We start from the raw sequence: 27,859 nt of genomic DNA, 5'->3' as shown, positions 1-27,859 counted from the left end.
TATGAACAGAGAATATAGAGAACATATATATAGAGAGAGAAACAGAGAAAGTCTTCCTGAGGGTTACAACTCAAACAGGCACAGCCCAATACAAAATGCTCTGAACTGAAATCAAACAATGATTCTCAGTATCTCAGAGGGTTGGATTAACTTACTTAAAGTTTTCCAATCATCCCATACGCATTTACTGAGGCCCTTGTATGTGCCAGGTTCTGTGCTAAGCACTCAGGTACTAAGAGAAAAGAGGTAGACTTAGCCCCATGGGATTTACTGTCCACCTGAGAACAATGAGCCCAGGAAGTGTAAGAGACCAGGATTTCTGAAGGATACAGAAGAAATATTCAGTGTGCTTGAAGAGCGAGTGAAAGAGGGTCTGGCATAGCCTGTGGGGCAGGGAGGGCGGGACAGGGAAGATTGGCCTGAGGAAATAGTTTTAGAATGGGACTAAACTTACCCTGGAGATTATAGCTGTCAAAGAAAAGCAAATCATAAACAGCCAGGACACACAACACAGACATGGTGGAGACATTGACAAGAGGAAATGTGAAGGAGGTGATTAGATTCATGGGCAGGGGCTCAGAGGAGAGGTGTGGGCTGGAACTATATTTGGAAGTCATTGGCTTACAGAGGGTAATTGAAATTGTAGGTGTCGATGAGATCATCTTGGAAAAAATTATACAGCAAGCAAAGAATGGAGTCCAGCATGGAGCTTTAAGGAAGTCTGACATGTAGTGGCTGGGAAGGGGAGGAGGTGCCAGCCAAGATGCCAGGGAAGGAGCCGGCCAGAGAAACAGGAGGGAATGCAGAAATTGCGGTCACGCAAAACCCAGTGAAGAAAGGCTCTCAAAGGATTCACCTGTGCAGAGCCAACACAGCTGGGGGGCTGGAGGCATGAGGATGCAGAGATGAACAGGTGACAAGGAGGCCATAGGTGACCCTGGGGAGAGGTCCTTAGGTGGCACGATGTGAGCAAGGGTCTGATGAGAGGCAGACAAGAGAGGGTGGGAAGGGAGGGAATGGAGACAGTATCACCCAGTGGTCTGCAAACCAGGGCCCACACACTAAATCTGGCTAGAGGCCTATTTATTTATTCATGATGTATTTATTTATTTTGCAAGGACCTGTTTTTGTAAACAAGATTTCATTGGAACAGTCATACCCATTCACTACATACTATATTATGGGCTGAATTTTATCCTCCTCTTTGACACTCAATTTTTTTTAATTGTCTACATTTTTTTTTCTTTTTTTGAGATAGAGTCTTGCTCTGTCACCAGGCTAGAGTGCAGTGGTACTATCTTGGCTTACTGCAACCTTCTTCTGCTGGGTTCAAGTGATTCCCCTGCCTCAGCCTCCTGAGTAGCTGGGACTACAGGGGTGCACCACCACGCCCAGCTAATTTTTTTTTGTATTTTAGTAAAGATGGGGTTTCACCATGGCCAGAATGGTCTGTATCTCCTGACCTCCTGATTTGCCTGCCACAGCCTCCCAAAGTGCTGGGAATACGGACGTGCACCACTGTACCCGGCCTTATCTACATTTAAGGTATATAAAATGATGTTTTGATATACATAAACATGATTTCCTTTTTTAAAATTTTTAATCAGGCCAAAAGAGAGGAAAAAAGGAATAAATGTTCTTATAGTGAAATGACTTCTACAGTTAAGCAAATTAACACATTTCTTCATCTCATATAGTTACGTTTTTGTGTGGGGTAGAAGTACGTAACGGCTGTTCTCTTAGCAAATTTCCAGTCTACAATACATTATTCTTTTTATTATTATTAGAGACAGGGTCTCACGCTGTTGCCCAGGCTGGAGTGCAGTGACAGTCATGGCTCACACTGCCGCTTCAAACTCCTGGGCTCAAGCGATCCTCCTGCCTCAAGGTCCTGAGTAGCCAGGACTACAGTTATATGCCACCACACCTTGCTAATTTCTTTTTAAATTTATGTTTTATTTTCTGTAGAGACATGATCTCACTATGTTGTCTAGGCTGGCCTTGAACTTCCGGCTTCAAGCATTCCTCCTGTCTCAGCCTCCCAAAGTGCTAGGATTATAGGCATGAGCCACTGTGCCCGGCCACGTACAATATTATTAACTATAGCGTCTCTCCCAAACTGCTATATGGAAGTCCTAACTCCAGTGCCTTAGAATGTGACTGTATCTGGAGATAGAGATAGTCTTTAGAGAGGTGAAGAGTCAAAATGTGGTCGCTAAGGTGGGCCCTAATCCTGATAAAGAGGGGGAGATTAAGACAGACACACGCAGAAGGCAGGCCATGTGAAGACACAGGGAGAAGACGGCCATCTACAAGCCAAGGAGAGAGGCCTTAGGAGAAACCAACCTTACTAACCTTGTTCTTGGACTTCCAGCCTCCAGAACTGTGAGGAAATAAATCTCTAAGGCACCTAGTGTGTGCTACTTTGTTATGGCAGCCCTAGCAACCCAGTGGCTGTTTTTGCACTACAACAGTTGCAGAGTTGAGTAGTTACAACAGAGGCTATATGGTGAGCAAGGCCAAAATGTTCAGTAGCTGGCTCTTTATTGTTTGCCAAGGCTAGGCATGGTAGCTCACCTGTAATCCCAGGACTTTGGAGGTCAAGGCTGGTGGATCATTGGAGCCCAGGAGTTTGAGATCAGCCTGGGTAACATGGCAAAACCCCACTTCTACAAAAACTGCCAAAAAAAAAAAAAAGGTCAGGCATGGTGGATGGTGGCATGCACCTGTAGTCCCAGCTACTTAGGAGGCTGAGGCAGGAGGATCATTTGAGCCCAGGAGGCTGAGGCTGCAGTGAACCATGATCGCACCACTGCACTCCAGCCTAGGTGACAGAGCAAGACCTGTCTCAAAAAAAATAAATAAAAAAGGAAAAAGAAATTATTTGCCAACCCCAGCATAGACAGTTGTTTCAAGGTCACATACCTGGTACATCCCCGAGTCGGGATTTGAACCCCAGTCAGCACTAGTGACTCCTATTCCCTGCCCTATCCCCTGGGAGCAGGCTGCCTCCCCTCAGCCATGGGAGCTGGAGCTCAAAGAGTAAAGTCAGCATGGTTCTTTTCTTTTCTTCAGTTCATGCTCTGTCCTGTAGGCAGCTGTTGTGGGGAAATGCTGAGTCATAAATAATTCTTACATTAATGCCAAGGCAGCCGGAAGGGAAATGTCAGTAGGAAATGGTATTTCAAATAAGTACAAATTTCAAAATTCAGCCAGTTTTTTAGACCATTTCTCGCAGCAACATTTTCTTAATTTGAGTTTGGGTAAACTCAGAATCATTCATAAATGCAGATGAAACGTACCTTCATTTGGACATATCATCCAGATATATACATGATAGAGAATGGGCAAAACAGATCAGAGCAAAGAGAGGAACAATTGGTCTTATGTGTAACTGGCCCTTGTATCTTTACATCACCCAAGACAATTATAGTATTGCTATATTCACTGTTTGAGCTTATCATTGAGAAGCTCCAGGAAACTTTGATTTCTACTAAAACAGAATGGCTCGTTAGTATAATTTTATCCTCTCAGAAATATATTGCAGAAGTCAGCCATCACAGTCAGCCTCATACTTTTGAAGGCCTCTTCGGGGTAGTATCCAGAGACACAGGGGCTGCCCATGCCAATGTCTGCAGGGCCAGGAGGGAGCGTGAGTGAAGCCAGTTAGGCAGAGAAAGCACGTTCCTCTGCCCCCAACCCCACCCCCCCCAGCCCATTGTGATTATGAGGAAACACAGGACAGCTGTTCCCAAATCTTCTGCTTTTGCACAAGAAGCCAGAAATCCAGATTTGATGTGAAATTTCCCAGTTTCTAAATATTGGCAACTAATTCAAATTAAAAGAAAAATAAAACACAGATTCTTTTTGCCTGTGGGTTGGACCCTGCCGTAGGACGCCTGTTAATGACTCCTGCTCTGGTAAAACACCTTGATATCCAGCTTCTTGTGAAAAAAGCAGAAGATTTAGGAACAGCTGGGCTGTGTTTCCTCATAACCACAACAGCTGGGGGCCGAGGCAGAGGGTGAAGGGCAAGGGTGAAGGTCAAAATCAGTCTGTGCTTACCAGTGTTCATCATCACGCATTGCAAAACCCTGCTTCCACGTATGGTCTTGCCACAGTGTTTCTGTGGCTGTATCTGACTTATCCAGTCTCATACCCAGTTTTTCTCTTCCCTTTATTTCTGGATACTGAAATTCTTGGGGTTATTTAAGCCACAGCTGTTTAAAAATGTCAGCATCTGAACCTCATGTTCCCAAGCAAGGAACTGCTGGCTGAGTTGGGTCAGCAGGAAGGAGTGGACTAGATTTTTCTGTCACCCTGACAATGTTTTCTAAACCTGGAGCGAGGCTTCCTGACTCAGTCTCCGCCACTCTTCACATAGGAGTTGCCAAGGAACAGATGAAGGGATACTAAAAATATAAGGTTTGCCATCTCCCTGTTCTTTTTTCTTCAAATCTTTTCTCTGTAAATGCCTCCCCTCTTGAATCTCCATTTGTTTTTCTCATTCGTTCAATGGTTTATGCACTCAATAAACGTTTATAAAGGAAATAATGTGTGCCAGGTACCACCGTAGGTGCTGGGAGGGCCCAGACAGACCCGACTCGGTCCCTGCCAGTGAAGGGCCTGTGCCTATGGTGAGTGAACGTCTGTGCCCTCCTCAAACTCATATGTTGAGATCCTATCCCCCTAGGTGATGGTATTAGGAGGTGGGGACTGTGGGAGGTGATTAGGTCATGAGGGTATAACCCTCATGAATGGTATTAGTGCCTTATAACAGAGACACCAGGGAGCTCTGTTGTTCTGTTTCTGCCACATGAGGGCACTGGGAGAAAGAGGCCATCTATGAACCAGAAATGGGCCCTTGCCAGTTACCAAATCTAGCACCTTGATCTTGGACCTCCCGACCTCCAGAACGGTCAGAAATATGTTGTTGTTTAAGCCACCCTGTTGATGGTATTTTTGTTGTACAAGCCCAAAGGGACTAAGATGTAGCTTCCCGGACGATCCAGAACTGAGGCCTGTGTGTCTGGTGACCACCACTCTCACATATATAACCCTTACCACCCACTCCTAGGTATGGTGAACTTGGCTTGAAAGAGTGGAAGTGAACAATAAGTACTAAATTGAAAGGGATACCACGGAGTTTTCTCCCTAGGAGAAAAAAAAAAGACGTCATGGTAGATTCCTTTATACCAAGCAATTATTTTAGCAAAGGCATTACTAAAGTTTTTTTCTTTTTCTTATTGGACTTTATTGTATTTTAGAGCAGTTTTATGTTCACAGCAAAATTTTTTTTCATTTATTTATTTTTGTACATGAATAAATTCTTTAGTGGCGATGTCTGAGATTTCGGTGCACCCACTCCCCGAGCGGTATACACCATACCCGATGTGTAGTCTTTTATCCCTTACCTGCCCCCCACCCCGTCTCCTGAGTCCTCAAAGTCTATTGTACCATTCTTATGTCTGTGTCCTCATAGCTTAGTTCCCTCAAGGCAAAATTTTGAGGAAGGTACAGAGAGTTTCTGTGTGCCCCTTGCCACTGTACACAGCTTGCCCCGCTATGAAAATCCCACAGCAGAGGATACATTTTTTACAATCAATGGACCTACACGGACACATTATGACCCCAAAGTCTATAGTTTACAAGGACTATCACCCAAACTATCACGCAAAGTCCATAGTTTACAAGGGTTCACTCTTGGTGTTATATATTCTGTACATTTGGACAAATACATAATGACATGTATCCACTATTACAGTATCATCCAGAATAGTTCCACCGCCCTAAAAATCTTCGTGCCTTCCCTATTAAGATTTTTTTTTTTTTACTTTGAAATGCTTAAGAACAGCCTCAGTAAAATGTTTATATCCTCGACAATGAATAATTTGATCCCTGTAGGAATGAGCTGGTTGTTATCATTTCAGAGTTTGGGGGTAAGCTACAGATGCCAATACAGGAACATAAAAGGTTTTCCCCAAAAAATTTAGCTGAGGTTATCAAATAGCATTAAGGAAGCTAACCTTGATGAAACAGCTAGTAAGAGATCAGTAATGTTATCCCGGGACTGCTTTTCTCTTCACATCTCTTCTCTTGGCATTTACCATTCAAACCATTTGGAATCTTTGGTGCTTGAGGCATTGCAATTTTTTTTTTCTTCGAGAAAGATAATCTTAATTTCTAGTTCAATTTGAACTTGCTGCAGTGAAGAATACCTATATTTGCTGAATTTTACCAGGAAAGGAAGACATCTTCAGTCCAACCTCTACTGGACTAATATTTTAGGAAGCTTCAATCATTCCAGCCCATGAAGAAAAATCTCCCCCCAAAAATTTGGAAAATATTGTATTTTAAAAATTTGGTTGAGTGCAGTGGCTCATGCCTGTAATCCCAGCACTTTGGGAGGCCGAGGCGGGCAAATCACCTGAGGCTGGGAGTTCAAGACCAGCCTGGCCAACATGGTGAAACCCCGTCTCTACTAAAAATACAAAAAATTAGCAGGGCATGTTTGTGCACATCTGTAATCCCAGCTGCTCAGGAAGCTGAGGCAGAAGAAACACTTGAACCTGGGAGGCGGAGGTTGCAGTGAGCTGAGATCTCAGCGACTGCACTCCAGCCTGGGTGACAGAGTGAGACTCCATCTTAAAAAAAAAAAAAAAAAAAAAAAAAAAGGATATATTTAAAAGTACATATTAAACCAAATATTTAGTATATTTTTATATTAAAATTTTTGGTTTCACTTTGCTATCTGTTTATAAAATTAGCCAGGTGTGGTGGCGGATGCCTGCAGACCCAGCTACTTGGGAGGCTGAGGCAGGAGAATTGCTTGAACCTGGGAGGCAGAGGTTGCAGTGAGCTGAGATTGCGCCACTGCACTCCAGCCTGGGTGATAGAGTGAGACTTTGTCTCAAAAAAAAAAAAAAAAAATGGAAGCGAAATGAGCATTAACCATTTAATGCTCAACAGTAGCATCAGTTCCTTCCGCTGTCCACCACTGAATCCAATTTGCAGCATTTTCAATACCTACAGAACGGGTCTCCTCACAGCCCCTCACAGACCTCAGCTGTAATATATGGCACACCTGTTTGAGAATCTGGTGCTCAGCTCTGCAAGGCTCTTCCTCTAAACATCTAAGCTTTAATAGTTTGAGCCTCTTCCTTTTGTTCCCCAAGTCCCAATGCTTCCTATAATTTCTACCTCCATGGTAGTTTTGTGTTATCTTTTTGCCATTTATGTTACCTAGCAAATTTTATGTTATCAGCAAATTTATACTTAGCTGACAATTAAGTCCTCTCTATTCAAACAATTGATGCGTTTTCTTTTTCTTCTTTTTTGAGATGGAGGCTCTCTGACTCAATATTGGAGTGCAGTGGTGCTATCTTGGCTCACTGCAACCTCCACCTCCTGAGTTCCAGCTACCTCCTGCTTTGGCCTCCCAAGTAGCTGGGACTACAGGTGCGCACCAGCACACCTGGATAATTTTTGTATATATTTATTTTTAGTAGAGACAGGTTTTCATCATGTTGGCCAGACTGATCTCCAACTCCTGACCACAAGTGATCCGCCCTCCTCCGCCTCCCAAAGTGCTGGGATTACAGGCATGAGCCACAGTGACTGGCCGGCAGAGGCATTTTCTATCTCCTTACTGGACCCTGATTGACACATACCTAAAGTTTCCTCTGTTTACTCATTCAGCAAATATGTAATGAGTTACCACTATGCGCCAAACACTGTGCTGAGTGCTGGGATGCAGGGAGGAGGGAAAGGGACCATAACCGAATAGAAGGGAATCTCTCCACACACCTCCACTTACCAGAGGGAGAGATTTAAACTTTCAATATGGGCCGGGCATGGTGGGTCACACCTATAATCCCAGCACTTTGGGAGACCAAGGCAGGCAGATCACCTGAGGTTAGGAATACAAGACCAGCCTGGCCAACATGGTGAAACCCCATCTCTACTAAAAATACAAAAATTAGCTGGGCGTGTTTGCGGGTGCCTGTAATCCCAGCTGCTTGGGCGACTGAGGCGCAAGAATCGCCTGAAACTTGAACCCGGGAGGCAGAGGTTGCCGTGAACCGAGATCGTGCCATTGCACTCCAGCCTGGGAGACAGAGTGAGACTCCATCTCAAAAATAAATAAATAAACTCTCAATCTGTAATATAAATGATCAATGCTCATTTTGCTTTTTTTTTGAGATGGAGTTTTGATCTTGTTGCCCAGGCTGGAGTGCTGTGGCTCCATCTCGGCTCACTGCAAACTTCACCTCCCAGCTTCAAGCAATTCTCCTGCCTCAGCCTCCCAAGTAGCTGGGATTACAGGCGCCCACCACCACATCTGGCTAATTTTTGTATTTTTAATAGAGATGGGGTTTACTATGTTGTCCAGGCTGGCTTTGAGTTCCTGACCTCAGGTGATCCAGCCGCCTCAGCCTCCCAAAGTGCTGGATTACAGGCATGAGCCACAGTGCCCGGCCTCATTTCACTTCTTAAAGAACTTATAGTATTGAAGTAGCCAGTGCTTTCCATTCTGTCACAAAACCCAGTGGCGGATGCTCCTATGGTGGAGCCGTCGCCAAGGTGAGACTCACACTGACCAAGAGTCAGTTGTGTTTGCTCCCAATCCTGTGTCTGGCATTTGTATTCATAGTTCTGATTACATTATTCAATGAAATAGTATGTAAACCAATCAAATGTGAGTGATAAAAGGATGAACATTATTTTTTATAAAAACTTAATTGGCCGGGCGCGGTGGCTCACGCCTATAATCCCAGCACTTTGGGGGGCCGAGGCGGGTGGATCACGAGGTCAAGAGATCGAGACCATCCTGGTCAACATGGTGAAACCCTGTCTCTACTACAAATACAAAAATTAGCTGGGCATGGTGGCGCGTGCCTGTAGTCCCAGTTACTCAGGAGGCTGAGGCAGAAGAATTGCTTGAACCCAAGAGGTGGAGGTTGCAGTGAGCCGAGATCGCACCATTACATTCCAGCCTGGGTAACAAAAGTGAAACTCCATCTCAAAAAAAAAAAAAAAAAACTTAATTACAGGAAGCTTCCTATCAACAGTGATACAAGTAGATACTAGGTGACTGAGAAGGGCACTTCACCTATGTTGTATTCTGTTCCCAAACCCATAACTCCAGTCTAATCTGGAAAAAGTTTCAGATAAACCTATATTGGGACACAGTCTACAGGATACCCGGCCAGTATGTCTCAAGACTATCAAGGTCATGAAAAACAAGGAAGGACCGAGAAACTGTCACAGACCAAAGGAGACTGGGCAGATATGACAACTACGTGCAAGGAGGAACCTTGGACTGGATCCTGAGGCGGACAGGTGACAATGACAAAAGTGGCAAAGGCAGGGCGTGGCGGCTTACGCCTGTAGTTCCAGCACTTTGGGAGGCCGAGGCAGGCAGATCACCTGAGGTCAGGAGTGTGAGACCTGCCTGGCCAACAAGATGAAACCCTTCTCTACTAAAAACACAAAAATTAGCTGAGCATGGTGGGGGGCACCTGTCATCCCAGCTACTCAGGAGGCTGAGGCAGGAGAATCGCTTGAACCCGGGAGGCAGAAGTTGCAGTGAGTGGAGATCACACCACTGCGCTCCAGCCTGCCAGCAGAGTGAGAGTCCATCTCAAAAAAATTAAAAAGAAAAGAAAGGAAAAGGAAAAAAGGTGGTAAAATAGTACTGAAGTCTAGAGTTTAGTTAATAATAATGTGCTATTGTTGGTTTCTTAGTTTTGACAAATGTACCAGAGTAATGTAGATGTTAACAACTGGGAGGACTGGGTGAAGGGTATTCAGGAACTCTCTGTACTATCTTTGCAATTTATCTGTAAATCTAAAATTACTGCAAAATGAAATGTTTGTTTAAAAAAGTGACTAAATTACAGGCCTTGAAAGGTTTTATAATAGTGGTTTGCTTTTAAACAAAGCTGTTAAATTAGGCGTGGGCATGACCTAATTGTAAATGATAAGAACAATTTTTGAAATTTTGCTTTACACATCTCCTTACGTTCATGCTCCACTTTAAAGAAAATGAAAGCGGAAATTGTAGATGATGCTTTATGGCTATAGTTTATGCAAGAAAGATGATGCTGAATTCCAATCAACATATTCAGGATGATGTCCTAGGTTAAAATATAGGCAAAAAAAGAATGTACATTTATTTATATATTTACAAAAATTGTTAATATACATGGTATATATTGCTTCTTATGATTCCCTAATTTTAGCGTCTAATTTTTAATAGACTTACCAAATACCGGTCTCAATTGCGTTCAATAAGGTGACTTCTACCAAAAACTAAAATCAGATAATCACGGGTTGTGAAGGGCATTCTGAAAGAAATAGGCAGGATGGGGTAATAGAGAATGACAGGCAGGGGTGGAAGGGCTTCTTAGAGAGGTCAGGGAAGCTCTGAGAAAATGACATTTGCGTTGAGGTCAGAATATGGCTTAGGGAATTTTGGTTGGCAGAGTGTAATGAAGGAGAAAGTTCTGTAAACAGATAAGTGCAGCAGAGGGTCTTGAGATGGATGTGCTGACAGGGAGCAGCGGGAACTGAGAGACGTGTGCTCATTTCTTGCTGCGGATATCAGAAGAGGTTTCATGGAAGAGGCTGCCACTCAGCTGTGCTTTGAAAGAGAGAAAAAAAAAAGTTTCCCAGGCAGATGCAAGAGGGAGAAGAGTGATCTCCAACAGTGAGGGAAATATGTAAAAAGCACAGACGTTTGAAATATTGGGGAACCATAAACAGTGTGATACAGGGGAGTAACATGTTTGAAAGGGCTGTTAGCAACAGTCTAGCCTTGCTACTTAGAGTGTGGTTCAAGGACTTATATCATCAGTGTCACCTGAGAGCTTGTTAGAAATGCAACATCTTGGGCCCCTCCCAGAACTATTGAATCAGGGTCTGCATTTTAAGAAGAATCCCAGGGTATTCGGATGTACCATATAGTTTAAGAAGCGCTGGTGCAGGGGATGGGCTGAAGAGATTAAAAATTAAATTAGATACACTTTAATAAAATAAACCATATTAAAAATAAAGGTAATGAATTCTCAAAACTCATCACTTCGTAATTATTTTACTATTATCCAAGTTGTAGGGGTTACTTTTATTTACTGTGTCTGTTTGGTGGAAAACATGGTGTGATTCTGCACATCTCTTCCTAACTCTGCCATCAGTGACGTCACAGTCATAACTTGAAATCTGCCACAGTGGGAATATTTACACCGTGATGATCAACAAATGCTACAAAGCAGAGCTTGATCTGTTGTTTGCTGACCTTCTAGATCAGGAGTCAGCAAACTTCTGCTATAAAGGACAGATAGTTAATATGCAGGGCTTTCTGGGCTATATTCTGTGGACTATTCATCTACGTCATTGTGGCATAAAAGCAGCCAATGGTACTACGTAGACAAATAAGTGTGGTTGTGTTTTGATACAATTTTAATGTGTGTTTTTTTCTTTTGTTAATTAATTTTGTTTCTACCTTTTGCTTTTTTCTTTATTCTTTCTTCAATTATACCCCAAACCTCAGTACAAATTTTAATTTGTATAAATTGTTTTCAATAATACTATTATTTTAAAAGAATGATTACTATTATTATGTCTACCAGCCAAAGTTTGTCAATTCCTGATTCAGAATTAAGAAAGTGATGGAGAAGGTGTTCATAGCATAAATGAAAATTTGAAGTGTTTCTTGGCTGTAGCCATTACATTGTGACTAACATAAGACACTGAGGAAATATTCTGCCAGTATTCAAGATCTATTATCTGATTCAGCTAAGAAGTTCCTGACATCACTGATGAATGAGAAAAGTTCCAATATACATCTTCCTTCCTTCATATTCATTATTGTAAACAAAAATAACACCAATATTCATGTTGACATCACTCATTTACCAGTTGCCCCATAGAATGGCTAGAGTGAGAAAAACTCAGCAAAAAACGATAGGAGTCTCCCGTGAGAATCAACCGGCTACATGGAATTTACAATGCACATTGTTGTATTACTGCTGTTTTATTATTATTTCTAAATTGTGTGCCACACATATTTATATCAGTAAAAATTTACATACATTTATGTGCATATAGGTATACTTTTTGTTTTCTGGGTTGCTGGTTGTTATACATTTATCAGCACACCATTGTTCAGATTTCTGGTTTAGATAAGAATCTGATGGGGGTGTTGGGAAACACAAGAAGCAGTTTTGCAAAAAAATTTGGGTTCAGTTTTGGACACTTTCCTCAATTGTAATATGTTGCATTAAAAAGGGGCCCACTTAGGACCCAGCCCCGCATCCCTGGAGCAACCCTAGTTTCTTACCAGATCTTGAATGGAATCAAAAGATTTTCTAAAGCTATTAAGTGTCCACCCATATCTTCTTCCCCTATGAAAATAAGTCGGCCCTTGTGTAAGGCTGTTCACTTTCAACTCTGAAGGTGTTATCCACATTATAGTCCATGTGAAAGCCAGGTACAGATTGAGCTCTTCTCTCTCTCCCCCAACCTCTTTTAATCAAACTAAAAAACATATAATATAAAACTTACCCTCTTGGCTGGGTGCAGTGGTTCACACCTGTAATCCCAGCACTTTGGGGGGCCGAGGCGGATGGATCACTTGAGGTCAGAAGTTTGAGACCAGCCTGGCCAACATGGTGAAACCCCGTCTGTACTAAAAACACAAAATTAGCCAGGCATGGTGGTGCATGCCTGTAATCTTAGCTACTCGGGAGGCTGAGGCAGGAGAATCATTTGAACCGGAGAGTGGAGGTTGCTGTGAGCCAAGATCATGCCATTGAACTCCAGCCTGAGCAACAAGAGCGAAACTTCATCTCAAAAATAAATAAACAAACAAACAAATAAATAAATAAATAAAACTTATCCTCTCGATCATTTTAAGTGTAGAGTTAAAATGGGCCAGTTTGGGCCCTGAAGTTTGGGAGCTCCATCGTGAAAGTATATTGCCTCCCAGGTAAGATTTCCAGATAGAAACTCTACCTCTGACCCTCGGTTTGAGGTTAGTTGAAAAAAGCATGGGGATCATTCTCTTCCCCTTCATCACTGCCTTTTTCAACCCGACAACCATTTCCTACTTACAAGCATCCAGAATTGCATGCTCAGATCTTTTCTTTTGCCAGCCCTGGATGGTGCTCCCAGGGTGACTGCCCCCCTTGTGTCCTGGACCCTGAGGAAGACCCTGCTGTGCCAAGGAAACTTGTGAGTTGTTGCAGTGACCTTCAGAGAGGGCAGGCTCACCCGGGACCTGGATCTATTCTGGACTCAGTAAAATTAACTCCAACGCTGGGATTCCCAAAGTACATTCTACAGAATAAGAAGCGCTTTGGTGGAAAAAGTGTTCTGAGACCACGTAGATTGAAAATATTCCAAGTTAAGTCAAGTTACTGATACAGTTAAATGAATTTTAATGTTGGCAGAACATCTTGGAATCTTGAATGGGCCAGTGTGGATTGTGACTCTAATACAACGGGTAGAACCTGTAGCATTTCTCTACCTACTTGATCTCAGAATCCATTTTTCTGTGTCTGTCTTTCATGACCACTTGTCGTGGATTGAAATGCAATTGCTATTGTCAAAGTGTTAAGAGGTAGGACTTCTTAAGATGTAATGAGGCCATGAGGGCTTTGCCCTCACTAATGAACTAAAGCCATTATTGTGGGAGTGGGTTTGTTAGAAAAGGGAGGGTTTGGCCCCCTTTTCTCTATCACAGTTACTGTGTGATGCTCTTGTGGTGTTACAACGCTGGAGAAATGCCAAGGCAAGATACTGGCACCTTGATATTGTACTTCCAAGTCTGGAGAACTGTGAGCCAATATATTTCTGTTCATCATAAATTACCCAGTCTGTGGTACTCTGCTGTAGCAGCACCGAACAGACTAAAACAGTATTGCTCTCCGGAAGACAGTTTGACAAGCAGAACCCTGGGCCATCCCAAAAGGTGGCAACATCAGGGAAGAAAAGTGGTTTCTTCCATCAGTCTGGGCACATCCCTCTTCTTCAAGGCAAAAATGTGTATTCCAGTGTTTTAGTTCAAGTAGAGCACTTTTCAGCAGCAGAACCCAGGTTGGGCTTCAACCAGTCTTTTTTACCACAAGATGAAGCCATATGTGATTTCAGGCTAGAGCTTGAACTGGACTCATACTTTGACTGAAGTGGTTTTTTTCTATGCCTTGCCCTTCCTTTCCTTCCTTCCTTCCTTGTTCTTTCCTTCCTTCCTTCTTCCCTTCCTTTTTTCCTTCCTTCGTTGTTCCTTCCTTCCTTCCTCCCTCCCTTCTTTCCTTCCTTCCCTCCCTCCCTCCCTCCCTCCCTCCCTCCCTCCCTCCCTCCCTCCTTCCTTCCTTCCTTCCTTCCTTCCTTCCTTCCTTCCTTCCTCCCCTTCTTTCTTTTGACAGAGTTTTGTTCTTGTCACGCCGGCTAGAGTGCAATGGCATAATCTTTTTTCTATGTGTCTTTCTTCCTTCCTTCCTTCCTTCCTTCCTTCCTTCCTTCCTTCCTTCCTTCCTTCCTTCCCTCCCTCCCTCCCTCCCTCCCTCCTTCCTTCCTTCCTTCCTTACCTTTTTCTTTTCGACAGTTTCCCTCTTGTGGGCCCAGGCTGGAGTGCAATGGCGTGATCTCCGCTCACTGCAAACTCCACCTCGCAGGTTGAAGCAATTCTTGTGCCTCAGCCTCTCAAGTAGCTGGGATTATAGGCGCCTGCCACCACACCCAGCTAATTTTAGAATTTTTTTTTTTTTTTGAGACAGAGTCTCGCTCCGTCGCCAGGCGCCAGACTGGAGTGCAGTGGCACAATCTCAGCTCACTGCAACCTCCGCCTTCTGGGTTCAAGCAATTCTCCTGCCTCAGCCTCTTGAGTAGCTGGGATTATAGGCATGCGCCACCATGCCCAGCTAATTTTTGTATTTTTAGTAGAGACGGGGTTTCACCATGTTGGCCAGGATGGTGTCGATCTCCTGACCTTGTGATCCGCCCGCCTTGGCCTCCGAAAGTGCTGGGATTACAAGCGTGAGCCACCGCACCTGGCAGGGTTTCACCATGTTGGCCAGGCTCATCTCGAACTCCTGACCTCAGGTGATCTGCCTACCTTGGCCTCCCAAAGTGCTAGGATTACAGATGTGAGCCATCACTCCTGGCCACGTTCCTTGATTATATTCTAAAAGGATGTTCCCATGTTAAGCAAGTTATTAAATCCAGAATCTGCTAATTGGTAAATGGTGTTAAGAGAATCTACAACCTTATTTCTACAGATGCTATAACTATCAACTCGTCATTCAGTTACTCAGAAATTCCTACGGGATATAAGTTAAGCAGAGTATTTTCATCTATTAGCTATAGCTGTATCCTGTTACTATACACCCTGTGGAAAGTTTTAAGGATACTCTTAGGAATGTAGTGAAGGGAAAAACCACAACATTTTCTATTTCCCAGAAAGCAGAAACCACAATGAAAATAATTTAAATATTTCCTCTTATGCAAAGAATGTCCCAGATAACAATACAGGCAACAAGTGACAATATCGCCAGATTTGAGAAGCCAAAGGGAAGGAAATGGCAGGAATTTGGAGGATAGAAAAGGCCTCTGTGTTCTGTACCAAAGATCCTAGCATTCAGAATCACAGGACGTGGGGCAGTTTAAAGATCAGTACACCCTTTCATCTTGCAGATGAGGCAACTGAGCCACAGAAGTGGGACTTGTGCAAGGACATCCAATTAATTTGGCAAGGCCAGAATGAATGAAAGTTGCCGTATTTTCCATTTACTTATCTGTTAAGCTCTGGCCCCTGGAGGCAGCCTGCAGCCTCACCCTGCTTCTCGAATGTGGGTCGGTCTAAATTCGCGTGTTGGCCAGAATTGCCTCTACTTGTACTCTGTAGCCTTTCACTGCTCAGGTTTGAGAGCCAATTTCTATGGTATTTGCTGACCCTTGCTACTCACCTTTTTTCAGTGCTCTGGTAATGCATTGTGAAGGCATCAGAATCTCTTCACAGGAAACAGTCCACTTTACAATACCTCTCTTAAGTCGAGTTAATATCTAAACTCCAGTGAGACACAGAACAACTGGAATCCTATTATTTAAGATCAGAAATGGCCATAGTCCTAGTTTTTCATTTCCTTTGAAGCAGCCAACATACTTTTCTCCTTGCTTCTTTTTTATTTTTATATAATACAAAATATGGGGATGATTTTATGTTGGAGAGTTCTTTTATTGGCGAGAAGAGAGTTTTTTGATTAAAAATATTTGCAGCCCTTTAAAAAAGCTTTTTAAATCTTTTTAAGATTTGCATAGAAGCCTGCAAGCTTAGTTACAGACTACTTAAAATAGATGAGATAAAATGACATGTAATGAAGAGAATGAGCTTGTTATAATGTATTGACAATCTGCTTAATTTCAAACATCAGTTTAGTCAATTAATCAATAAAAAATATAAAACCATACTCATAAAAACCATAAAGTTACTTCATATGACTTATTACTTGAGTAGCTGCTTCACAAAGCAATATTATGCAATGTCAAAATGAATAACATTTTCTAAAAATCAGCTTTATTTAACAACGCATGGTTACAAACAATAAAATTTATGCAGCTAAGTTCGATGGCCTTTGATACATGTTACACTCATGCAGCCATTGTAACCATCACCACAAGGAAGACATAGAGCATTTTCATCAGCCAAAAAGTTATCTCATGCTCATCTACCAGTAAACTGTAAACATGATGACCTTTTACTCCCTAAATATTTCATATTATACTTCCTAAAGCCATGAATTCTCTTATATGACCACACAACAATTATCAAAATCAAGAAATTAGGCCGGCACAGTGGCTCACACTTGTAATCCCAGGACTTTGGGAGGCTGACGAGGGAGGATCACTTGAGGTCAGGAGTTTGAGACCAGCCTAACCAACATGGTGAAACCCATTTCTACTAAAAATACAAAAAATTAGCTGGGCGTGGTGATGCATACCTGTAATCTCAGCTGCTTGGGAAGCTGAGGCAGGAGAATCACTGGAACCTGGGAGGCAGAGGTTGAAGTGAGCTGAGATCATACCATTGCACTCCAACCCGGGCAACAAAAGAAAAACTCCATCCCCCTCGCCAAAAAGAAAAGAAATTACTCTGAAACAATGCTATTATCTAACCTACAGACCTTAGTAAGATTTTTCCAGCTGTCTCGACAATGTCTTTCATAGCAAAAACAATCTAAAATTTGAATTAAGTCATCTTGTGTCATTAGTCTCCTGGGATATGGAATAATTTTCTGAGTCTATTTTTCTTTCTCATGACATTGGCATTTTTGAAGAGTACAGGACAATTGTTTTGTATATTGTTCTTGAATTAACTCAGGCTTGTGGGTGTTTCGTTATGACTGTGTTCAGGTCGTGAACTTTTGGCAGGAATACCACAGGAGTAGTGCTGCATTCTTCTCCGTGAATCTTATCAGGAGTTACATGCTGTTCACAAGTCACATTGCAGCAAGATTACCTTTGGTCATTTGGTTAAGGTAGTGTCTGCCATCTTTCCCCAACTTAAAGTTGCTATTTTCTGCTTCATAATTGTATTAGCCCATTTTGCATTGCCATAAAGGAATACCTGACACTGGGTAATTTATTTTTTATTTTTTATTTTTTTGAGATGGAGTCTTGTCCTGTTGCCCAGGCTGGAATGCAGTGGTGCAATCTCGGCTCACTGTGACCTCCGCCTCCTATGTTCAAGTGATTCTTCTGCTTCAGCCTCCTGAGTAGCTGGGATTACAGGCATGCACCGCCACACCCAGCTATTTTTTGTATTTTTAGTAGAGACAGGGTTTCTCCATGTTGGGCAGGCTGGTCTCGAACTCCTGACCTCATGATCTGCCCACGTTGGCCTCCCAAAGTACTGAGATTACAGGCGTGAGCCACTGTGCCTGGCCAAGACTGGGTAATTTATAAAGAAAAAAGGGTTATTTGCCTCACAGTTCTGCAGGCTCTACAAACATGACATCAGCATCTGTTCAGCTTCTGTTGAGGCCTCAGGAAGGTTTTATTCATGGTAGAAGGCACAGAGGAGTAGGCACATCATGGTGAGAGAGGAAGTAAGAGACAGAGGAGGAGGTTCCAGGCTCTTTTAAACAACCAGATCTCATGTGAACTAATAGAGTGAGAACTCATTCGTTACTGTGAGGACAGCATGAAGCCATTCATTGAGGAATCCACTCCCATGACCCAAACACTACTACCAGGCCCCAGCTCCAACATTCGGGATCGCATTTCAACATATTTGGAGGTGACGAAACATCCAAACCGTATCATTCCACCCTTGGTCCTTCAAATATCATGTTCTTCTCATGTTACAAAATACAGTCATCCCTTCTCAATAGTCCCCAAAAGTCTTAACTAGTTCCGTCATCAACTCAATCAAAAGCCCAAAGTCTCATCTGAGACTCAAGGGAAGTTTCTTCTACTTATGAGTCTCTAAAACCAAGTTACAAGATACAATGGTAGGACAGGCATTGGGTAAACATTCCCATTCCAAAAGGGATAACTTGGCCGAAAGAAGGGACAGTAGGCTCCACACAGGTCCAAAGTCCGGCAAGGCAGACATTAAACTTTAAAGCTCCAAAACAATCCTTTATTCCATGCGCCACAAGCAGGGTACACTGGTGTGAGGAGTCGGCTCCCAATACCTTGGCCAGCTCCACCCCTGTGGCTTTGTAGGGTACAGACCCCATGACTGCTCTCATGGGTTGGAGTCGAATGCCTGTAGCTTTCCAGGCTTAGGGTGCAAGCCACTGGTGGCTCTACCATTCTTGAGTCTGGCAGGCAGCAGCCCCTTCCACAGCTCCACTAGGAAGTGCCCCAGTGGGGACTCTGGGGGCTCCAAACACACATTTCCCCTTGCATTGACCTAGGAGATGCTCTGTGCATGGGCTGTACCACTGAGGCAGGCTTCTGCCTGGACACCCAGGTTTTCCCAAAGATCCTCTGAAATCTAAGGGAAAACTGCCACTCCTCCTTTACTCTTGCATGTTATGTGCCTGCAGACTTACCACCACACAGAAACTGCCAAGGCTTAAGGCTTGTGCTCTCCAAAGCAGCAGACAGGTCTATGCCTAGGGCCCTTTGAGCCATGCTGGACTTAGAGCTGGAGCAGCCAGAATGTGGGCAGCAGCGTCTCCTGGTGGCACAAAGAAATGGGGCCCTAAGCCTGATCCCCAATACCATTCCTTTCTCCTAGGACTTTGAGTCTGTAATAGGAGGGACTGTCCTGAAAACTTCTGAAATGCCTTCTGAAAAGCACTTGGTTCCCTTTTAGTCATACAATTCACTCTTGCAAGTGGTTACTTTGCAGCCTACCTCAATTCCTGTCCTGAAAACACTCTTTCCTTTTCTACCACATGGCCAGGTTGCAGATTATCTAAGTTTTTACATTCTGCTTCCCTTTTAATTATAAGTTCCAACTTTATGTCATCCGTTTGCTCCCACATCAATCATAGGTTGTTAAAAACAGCCACATCACTTCTTAAACACCTTGCTGCTTAGAAATTTCTTTCGTCAGATAACCTAGGTCATCCCTCTTAAGTACAACCTTCCAGAAATGCCTAGGGCACGGACACAATGCAGCCAAGCTCTTTGCTAAGGCATAACACATATGATTTGTACAGTTCCCAATAAATTTATCATTTCCATCTGAGTCTTCATTAGCCTGGCCTTCACGATCCACATTTTTATTGGCATTTGGTCACAGTCATTTAACCAGGCTCTAAGAAGTTCTAAACTTTCCCTTATTTTCCCGTCTTCTTCTTTATTTATTTATTTATTTTTTTTGAAACGGAGTTTCGCTCTTGTTACCCAGGCTGGAGTGCAATGGCGCAGTCACCGCAACCTCCGCCTCCTGGGTTGAGGCAATTCTCCTGTCTCAGCCTCCTGAGTAGCTGGGATTACAGGCACGCGCCACCATGCCCAGCTAATTTTTTGTATTTTTAGTAGAGACGGGGTTTCACCATGTTGACCAGGATGGTCTCGATCTCTTGACTTCGTGATCCACCCACCTTGGCCTTCCAAAGTGCTGGGATTACAGGCATGAGCCATCGTGCCTGGCTTTCCTGTCTTCTTCTGAGCCCTCCGAACTCTTTGAACTTCTCTGCATATTACCCAGTTCCAAAGGTGCTTCCACATGTTCAGGTATCTTTATAGCAACAAACACCCCATTCCTGGTACCAATTTCTGTATTACTCCATTTTGTGTAGCTGTAAAGGAATACCCAAGACACAGTAATTCATTTAAAAAAGAGGTTATTTGGCTCATGGTTCTGCAGGTTCCACAAGCATGGCACCAGCATCTACTTGGCTTTTGGTGAGGCTTCAGGAAGCTTTTACCCATGGTGGATGCCACATGGGGAGAAGGCATGTCACATGGTGACAGAGAAAGCAAGAAGGATTGGGGGTGGGGTTTCTTTTTTAAACAACCAGCTTTCATGTGAATTAACAGAGCAAGAACTCAATCATTACCATGGGAGGGTACCGAGCCATTCATTAGGAATCCATCTTCATGACCCAAGCACTTCCCATCAGGCCCTACCTTCAACATTTGGGATCATTTCTTTCTTTCTTTTTTTATTTTTTTTGAGACAGGGTTTTGCTCCTGTTGCCCAGGCTGGAGTGCAATGGCACAATCTTGGTTCATGGCAACCATCCCTCCCGGGTTCAAGTAAGTCTCCCGCCTCAGCCTCCCAAGTGCCTGGGGTTACAGGCATGCATCATCATGCCTATTTTTTTTTTTTTTTATTTTGTATAGACAGAGTTTCATCATGTTGGTGGCCTTGGCCTCCCAAAGTGCTGGGATTACAGGCATGAGGCACTGCACCCAGCCAGGGTCACATTTCGACATGAGATTTGGAGGAGACAAAACATCCACACCATATCAATAATTAAATAGCATTTCTGGGAAAATTCATTGAGATCCACTATATTATTCAACACTTATGAACATTTTTCTCCTAACATGATAGAATCTCAGTTGGCCAGAATAAATTAAATAGAAGTTGTCTTTTGCTAAACTTTTTGTTGCTCCCTACAATCTGGCAAAAGAAGAGAACTTAAAACATGTTTTAGAGCTCACGTCAGGAATTTATCTCATGAAAAGATCTCTGTAGGGTCCACCTGAAGTTCTGAATACTGGTTTTCAACACTGGTATCGACTGTAGCTGCCCATGATCACTAGACATTTAGATACCTCAGTCTTAAGGGTTAACTCAACTGTGATAATTCTTCCATGAAGTCATATATAAAGTCATAAGTCAAATATATACATTTATAAATAAGTCAGAAAAGCTTATGTATTTTAGAAAGAGTTTCAACAATAGATGTTAAAGTGCTAAAATAAATTTCCCCATTTCCTATTTACACTTGAATAAATGCTTTCAGATTAGTTGACGTTTTCTAGCATATAATGAAATCCTATTCCATCTTTGACAAATATATTTCTAACAAATGCAACATTGTTTGTTTCTGTCCATATTGACTGGGTGTGTTTTATTACATATTTAATATTTTATGCCTTTCCACACACTGTGACATTACACTGATGAACTCTTTACCACAATAATTTCCCTTGTCATTTAACCTTCTGAGCTGTTTTTAAATGAACATTCCTGGCCTCAAATCATCTGGTAATTAATGGGGAAGAATTATGTTCATTCTCTAAAATCATCTTCTAGAATATTTATTTCTTTTGTTGTGTCTTTAGCAGACACATGGGAAGATGTGCTACACATATTTCTCAAAACTAGGCTGTTACCACTTAAAAACAAAGGTCAGATTCTAAATGCATGCTTACACATCGCTGGGAAAGCTTTTACATCTCTGCATTTACTGAAGCGCAAGGCCCTCTGCTATCAGATGCCTTCATTTTATGGTTTATTAATTAAGAAATTTAGACTTTAGGGGACATATATTTGAACATTAAGTATGGCTGAGGGTCTAGCTTTCTGTTCATTTACCTGCATGGATAGACCAGTGGAAGCAGCGGAAAGACCTCCTGTTTTCTTTTTCAAACAAAATAAGATGTGGAGAACAGGGAAGCAACAATGAATTTCGGAGGTGGGATGTATCTGGATGCTTATTTGGCATCCTCATCCTCCGTTCCTTCCCTGACCCCCACATGGGCCATGAACTGCTCTCTTCTGGGCCCTCCCCCATTGACCACACCCCTGAATATGGTTGTGCTGTTGCTCCCATTAAACCTGGGACTCTTTCTTATACATATTTGTATACAGTGCACCTAGATGAGTTTCTGAGACATGTTAGGCAGTTGAATGGATAATGAAATGCTTCAGAGGTTTGATTAATATCATATAATATTTTATAGCTAGAAAGAGACTTAAAATGATCGAAAACAACACAACTTTTTGTGAAAGGGAAAGCAACTCCGAGTGGTTAAACACCTGGCCAATGTCACCCACCATTTAGTTGATGGAATGGGACTAAAATTTACCTGGTTCTTTTTTTATGTCAACATGTATTATAAAAATTTGATTCTTACAGGACTGGACAAAAACAAATTTTGCTTGGAGTGGTGGCTCATGCCTGTAATCCCAGCACTTTGTGGGGCTGAGGTGGGTGGATTACCTGAGGTCAGGAGTTTGAGACCAGCCTGGCCAACATGGTGAAAATCCATCTCTACTAAAAATACAAAAATTAGCCGGGCATGGTGGTGCACGCCTGTAGTCCCAGCTACCTGGGAGGCTGAGACGAGAGAATTGCTTGTACCTAGGAGGCTGAGGTTGCAGTGAGCCAAGGTTGCACCACTGTACTCCAGCCTGGGTGACAGAGGGAGACTCTATCTCAAAAAAACAAGCAAAACAAAAAACAAATTAGAGAGAATGTAGATTCTACTTTCCCCCTTGTTCTTTGCTTACTGTTGACATAGCTAATGTCTCTGAAAGAATTCACTTTGGGAATAACAGCCTTGAAGATCAGGGTCAATGGCTAGTGATGCATGACCTCTGTTAACCTTTTTATCGAAGCAGTGTTCCCAGAGGATCAACTGGAACCTACGCCATTTAATGACATTTTTCATTTTGGAATCCATTGCATAGATGACGCTAAGATCATATCACTTCTAAACGCTTGTTCCTAACAGTCCGTCCTCTTAGCATTCTTCTGTTAAAAATGCCAAAGACGTGAATGGATCTGGAAATTTAAAAAATGTTGAGTGAATAAAAATGTTGCAGAAAGATGAACATAACGTGACAACATTCATGCAAAATTTTTTCTCTACTTTTTGTTGTACACAGTAAAATTCACTTTTTAGTGTACAGCTCTGTGAGTTTTGAGAAATGCATACAGTTGTGTAACTACCACTGCAATCAAGACACAGAACAGTTGCATCACATACACCCTCAAATTTCCTTGTGCTGTGTCTGTAGTCTTCTTTCGGATCCCTCTTCTCTCTGACAACCACTGGTCTGTAATATGCAACTATACCCTTTTCCAAAATGTCATATAAATGGAATCATACAGCATGCTACCTTCTACACTGATTTTTTTTTTTTTACTCAACATAATATACTTGAGATCCATCCAAGTTGTTACATAAATCAATAGTTCTTTTTTGATTCTTAAGGAATATTACATTTTGCCATAGACCATAGTTTGTTGACAGACTATGTTCAGTTTTTGACAATTATGAATGAAGTTGCTATAAACATTTGCATAAGAGTTTTGGTATAAACATAGATTTTCATTTCACTTGGGTAAAAATATAGAAGTGGGATCACTAAGTGGTAGGTTAAGTGATGTTTAACTTCATAAGAAACTGCCAGGCTGTTTTCCATAGTGACTGAATGAGAGTTCCATTTGCTCCACATCCTCACCAGTACATGGCATTGTCAGGTTTTTATTCTGTTTTTAGCCATTTTAATTGGTACACAGTGGTATTTCCTTGTCAATTATTTTTTATTTTTATTTTTTGGGATGGAGTCTCGCTCTTGTCACCCAGCTGGAATGCAGTGGTATGATCTTGACTCGCTGTAACCTCCACCTCCGGGGTTCAAGCGATTCTCCTGCTTCAGCCTCCCCAAGAAGGGAAAGCTAGGATTACAGCCGTGTGCCATAGCTATGACTCAGCTATGAGCACAGAGACGGGGTTTCACCATGTTTACTAGAGACAGGGTTTCACCAAGCTGGTCTCGAACTTCTGACCTCAAGTGATCCTCCTGCCTTGGCCTCTCAAAGTGCTGGGATTACAGGCATGAGCCACTACACCTGGCCTCATTGTAGTTTAATTAGAATTTTTCTAATTATGAATAATTTGAAGACCTTTTCGTATGATTATTTGCCATGTGTATATCTTCTGTGGTGAGGCACTTGCTCAAATATTTTTCCCATTTTAAAAATATTGATTGTTTTCTTACGTTGAATTTTGAGAGTTCTTTATATAGTCTATCTAGAAGTCCCTTGTCAGATATGTGATTTGCAGATACTTTCTCTTTTTACTTTTTCTTGTCAATCTCTTAAAGGTGTCTTACTTATCAGCATTTTGGTCACAAAGTCTTACTCTGTCACCAGGCTGGAATGCAGTGGCGCAATCTTGGCTCACTGCAACCTCCGCCTCCCAGGTTCAAGTGATTCTCGTGCCTCAGCCTCCCGAGTAGCTGGGACTACAGGAGCATGACACCGTGCCTGGATAATTTTTGTATTTTAGTAGAGACAGGATTTTGCCATGTTGGCCAGCCTGGTCTCAAACTCCTGGGCTCAATAGATCCACCTGCCTTGGCTTCCCAAAGTTCTGGGATTACAGGCGTGAGCCACTGAACGTGGCCAGAACAGGGACTTTAAAGCTACTGTTTCACTTTAGCTGGCCAAATACAGTCATGTACTGCATAACAACATTTTGGTCAACAACAGACTACATATATGATGGTGGTCCCAAAGGGTATAATACTGTATTTTTACTGTGCCTTTTCTATGTTTAGATGGACAGTTACCATTGCGTTAAACTTACATTGTGTTACTGCACAGTTATTCAGCGCAGTAACATACTGTATAGGTTTGTAGCCTATGAACAATAGGCTATGCCATCTAGCCTACGTGTGTAGTAGGCTACAACATCTAGTTTTGTGTAAGAGCACTCTGTGATATTCACACAATGACGAAATCACCTAACCATGCATTCCTCAGAATGTATTCCTGTTGTTACGAGACACATAGCTGTATTTTGTCTTGCTCCCAGGAGTACCTTATAGAAACTTTCCTCTTGGCCCCCTTGGTGGAACTCAAGCTGCTTGCAGTGGGTGTTGCCCGATTCCTATATCACAGTCTGCTCAAAGAAAGTCTAAAATTTTAATGTGCTTCAGTTCATCTTTTAACACTTATAATACATGTGAACCTGCTGTTATTTCAAAATGAAAAGTTTAATTTAAAATGAGACTGAAACAAAATGCTAGTATTTAAAAAAGCAGTTGGTCGGTACATTAGTGTCTATTATAGAGTTTTCTGTAGTCTTTATGTTTGGAAGCTATTTTATTAAAAAAAAAATACTTTGGCCGGGGTGGTGGCTCACGCCTGTAATCCCAGCACTTTGGGAGGCAGAGTCAGGAGGATCACCTGAGGTCAGAAGTTTGAGACCAGCCTGGCCAACACGGCAAAACCCTGTCTCTACTAAAAATACAAAAGTTAGTCAGGTGTGTTGGCATGCGCCTGTAATCCCAGTTACTAACAAGGCTGAGGCAGGAGAAACGCTTGAATGTGGAAAGTGGAGGTTGCAGTTAGCCGAGATTGTGCCACTGCACTCCAGCCTTGGCAACAGAGTGAGACTCTGTCTCAAAAAATAAAAATTAAAAAAAATTTTTTAAAAATACTTCAAGATTCAGGACAAATGTCTCCTCCATTCAAGGCTATTGTAAGATAGAATGACATTAGCTGCTCTTCCTCCATGATTCCACGGGGGTAAAATCAGAATGAGAGCATTTTGTCATTTATCTTTCTCTGCCTCACATTTCCCATGACTCCCATATTTAATCCAGTGTCTTGAATGCAATGGTTATTCTTACTGATACACCATTATTTTTGTGTATTTAGCTGTGTCCAAGGGATCTAAATTAGAAAGCAAGCAAAAAAATAACCCCACAAAATTTGGGTCTTCATTCCACAGAGAAAAAATCCAGCCCAAATAAATGCACCATAAGTTACAGAAATTCAAAGAAATCTTAAGGAAGGGTATTGGAAAAGACCCATAGTGTTTTTTTCCAAAGCAGTTCCTTTGCCCAAGGAGACAAAAATGCCTTCTGTAGAGTGGAAATTTTGTTTGGGTTCCTTTGATGCCCACTTCTCTACCTTTGTGTTGTTTAGAATGCTTTTGGTGTCGAGTAACAGACGTTGAACTTCACCGGCTGAAACACTGAGTAACTGTCTTGGCCCTCAGAGGGGGAGGGTGTTGATAGGGCATGATCAGGGTCATCGGAATCCAGAGGCTTCAGTTCCATTTCCTGGGGCTCTGCATTCCCCTGTGGGCCGATTTCATTTGTAGCCTAATGCTGGCAAGTTCTAGGCCTCGTATCCTCATATGATGACATCCAGAGAAAAAGAAAAACCCTCTCTTCATCTTGCTTTCTCCTTGGCCTGAGGAGACGTCCCCAGGAAACTTCTCCTTGCATTGGCTCACATGCTCATTGCTGAGCTAGTTGCTGGCAGTGGGAATGGACTCCCCCCAGACCAGCAGGCCTCTTGCCCATCCTGAAGGCTCCATGCCCCTGAGGACCTGAGGGCTCTCTGGGAGAAGGGTGGCTACCTGAACGTGTTACAGGAAAGGGGTCCTGATCCAGACCCCAAGAGATGGTTGTTGGATCTCGCACAAGAAAGAATTCAGGGCAAGTCCTCAGCGCAAAATAAAAGCAAGTTAATTAAGAAAGTAAAGTAGTGAAAGTACAGCTACTCCATAGACAGAGTAGGATGTCCCCGAACGTAAGAAGAGGAACACGTCCACCCCAGGTACCATGCTTGCTTATATACAGGATAAAAGAAGATCTTGAGGAGATGTGCTCTGCTGCAAGGGTTTGTGATAAAGGATTAATTTTCGTAATTATTATATTTTGCAAGAATCAATATCGTTATCTTTTTTTTTTTTTTTTTTTTGAGACGGAGTTTCGCTCTTGTTACCCAGGCTGGAGTGCAATGGCGCGATCTCGGCTCACCGCAACCTCCGCCTCCTGGGTTCAGGCAATTCTCCTGCCTCAGCCTCCTGAGTCGCTGGGATTACAGGCACGTGCCACCATGCCCAGCTAATTTTTTGTATTTTTAGTAGAGACGGGGTTTCACCATGTTGACCAGGATGGTCTCGATCTCTTGACCTCGTGATCCACCCGCCTCGGCCTCCCAAAGTGCTGGATCATTATCTTTAAAGTAAAATTAGGAATGCCTTTGTTTGCTAGATATTGGGATATATTGGGATACTCCCAAGTCTGGGTCTGTTGAGAAAACATTATTAATTTGTTCCCTTAACCGTAAACATCTAGAGGCTAGGAATGCCTGACTTTCTGAGAATACAGCTCAGCAAGTCCCAGCCTCATTTTTCTAGCCCTCACTCAAAATGGAGTTGCTCTGGTTCAAATACCTCTGAGAAACAGGGTCAGGGTTCTGCAGGGGTGATTCAGGCTAATGATAAAGTCCATCCTAATCTCCATGACAGCCCTCAGTCAAGCTATGGCTTTTATTCATGCCTCTCTCTGCAAATTTGCTTGGTTTTGTTTCTATGAATCAGGTCGTACTGGGGGTTAATATTCCTGGCTGACTTGAACAGAGAAACCTAGCTGGCATGATGGCCCGTGCCTGTAGTCCCAGCTACTCTGGAG

General features: G+C 42.6%; 1 long non-coding RNA gene across 1 annotated transcript in view; it reads right to left on the bottom strand.

The window, feature by feature from the left end:
• LOC116551706 overlaps window positions 1-3,075 on the bottom strand; it is a 10,407-nt gene extending 7,332 nt beyond the window's left edge. Inside the window, exon 1 of the long non-coding RNA XR_004269048.1 lies at window positions 2,926-3,075. This is a non-coding gene — a long non-coding RNA (uncharacterized LOC116551706). The remainder of the gene's footprint in view (window positions 1-2,925) is intronic.
• Window positions 3,076-27,859: the final 24,784 nt, after the last annotated feature.

This window comes from Sapajus apella, unplaced genomic scaffold, assembly GCF_009761245.1.
Source record: "Sapajus apella isolate SASKATOON/1434 unplaced genomic scaffold, GSC_monkey_1.0 scaffold10, whole genome shotgun sequence".
Classification (NCBI taxonomy): domain Eukaryota; kingdom Metazoa; phylum Chordata; class Mammalia; order Primates; family Cebidae; genus Sapajus; species Sapajus apella.
Note: the sequence above shows the minus strand (reverse complement) of the source record. Positions and strands in the feature narration are given on the sequence as shown.